Consider the following 2,244-nt stretch of genomic DNA (forward strand, 5'->3'; position numbering starts at 1 on the left):
ATCCCGGACCCCCCCGCAGCCCTCCCACACTTGGACCGGCTCTCCGGCCGCACGTGCACACGGAGCCTTCCACGCCAGCATCCCCCCCCGCCAGCGCAGTGGTACAGCCCGCTCCTCCCCACTGCCGTCAGTGGTTCGGTCCTCTGGGGCGGGGGGGGTTCCTACGGCTTCCGCTTCCCTCAGCCCGCGGCGGGACTGGGGCCGGGATTTGGGAACCGGTTCCTGGGTACAGAACACACGGGGTGCGTCCAGCCCTGTCCCCCGTGGAAGCCCCGCGTCCCCCCGGAGCGCAGCCCGCGGTGGAATCGGTGATCCGTGCATCCGCTCCCGGCTGGAGCGCGGCGTTCCGTGCGTCAGAGCGTGGCGGGCCTCAGGGGACCCGAGGGGACACCCCTGTGGCGTGGCCAGGTGTGACAGTGCTTGTGCAACACCTGCTCCCGATCCCACCTGGAAAAGGGAGGCAGTTCCCGTCACAATCCTGTGCCAGAACCCGCTCAGAGCTAGCGGTGCCAGCTGGGGCCACCGAGTGCCACGTGGAGCCAGCGCGGTGTCCCCAACATCGGGTGACATCTCCTCACAGCGCAGGGAGAGGTGGATTAATAAAGATCCCTTGTTTCCTGCACGGGCTGGAGGAGATGTGTGATTTCCCCAATTATAAAAGTTGTTGTCTTCCCATTTCCCATGCTCTGACTGTGGAATTTTTAATACATGGCTATGTTCTGTACTAATTTAAGCAGCTGCAGCGCCTGGAACGTGTGCTAGTGAAGTGCTGCCTCCACACACAATAACAGAAACCTCTGCAAAAAAGACTTTTTGTATTTATAGAATCATGGAATACCTCAAGTTGGGAGGGACCCATAAAGGCCACCAAGTCCAACTCCTTGCCCAAACCCATTAGCGAAGAAACTCTAAGAATCATCCCTGAAGGGGCAAAACTGAGGGTGAGAAAAAAGGAGCCAGCAAACCTTTGTCACTCAAAATACACAGAGAAGCTGCTCAGTGCCACTTTGCTGGGTTTAATGGCTCTGCAAAGTTATAACTGGAGTCACATAAACTCTGATAATCACAGGCATTAGGGCTCTTTTCTTTCCTCCTTCAGCACTGTGTGATAAGAGCAGCTTCGTCCTTCGGGGACACTGAGGGATTGTCCCCAGAGCAGGCTGTGCCCCACAGGACCGTGAGGGCAGGGAGGGAAGGCTCAGCTCCCACAGGGCATTGCTGGACTCTGGAGGCCGGGGAACACGCTGAGCACTCACAGCAGCACTACCCCTGTACCTCAGGGCCGCGCTGTGCCCCGGGCAGGCCAAATCTCGGTCCCCATGGCCCGGTGCCGGTTCCCCCTCAGCCCCTTCCCGCGCCTCAGCGCCGCCGCCTGGCGGGAATGCGGAGTGCGCATGCGCGGCACGGCCGGGGTGCAGTGCGGGCAGAGCCGCGGGTTCGAGTCCTGCACTCGGCGGTTCGCGTGCGGCCACGGTTCGAATCCCGCTGTTCTCCCCGTGCCTGTTCTCTCGCAACTTTGATTTTATGATTCTATGGATAAAGATAATATATATAAAGATAATAAGTGTACTCTAGTACAGTTTTGGACCCCTCAAAGGTTCGTGAAAGATCGAAGAAAATGCCTTGTGAGGAGCGACTGGGGGAGCTGGGTTTAGTCTTAAGAGGAGACTGAAGAGGAACCTCATTGCTCTCCACAAGCACCTGCCAAAACCAGCTACAAAACCAGGCACAAAATGCCAGGAGCTTGTGGTGAGGTGGGGCCGGTCTCTTCTACTGTGTGAAGAGTGAGAGCAAACGGCCTCAAGCTGAGACAGGGCAGATTCACAGCAAATATTAAGATTTTTTTTTCGCACTCTGTGCAGCTACACATTGGGAGGGGCTGCTTGGGGAGGTGATGGAGTCCCCGCGTTTAGAGGCGGGGTTGAGGGATTCCAACAGCAGCGCCGTGCGGACTGGATGAATGATTCCCACCTCCACGATTCCCTGCCTCCATCATCCCCCGCTCCCCTCACGCCGCCACGATTCCCTGCCTCCATCATCCCCCGCTCCCCTCACGCCGCCGCTCCCGGCCCCGCGCCATTCCCGCCGCGGATCCCCCCTCACTCACTCACACACACACACACACACACACACACACACACACACACACACACACACACACACACACACACACACACACACACACACACACACACACACACAGACACCGACACCGGTAGAGGGCGGAGCTTCCGGCGCGGCACT

Source organism: Molothrus ater, chromosome 24 (genome assembly GCF_012460135.2).
Source record: "Molothrus ater isolate BHLD 08-10-18 breed brown headed cowbird chromosome 24, BPBGC_Mater_1.1, whole genome shotgun sequence".
Lineage (NCBI taxonomy): Eukaryota > Metazoa > Chordata > Aves > Passeriformes > Icteridae > Molothrus > Molothrus ater.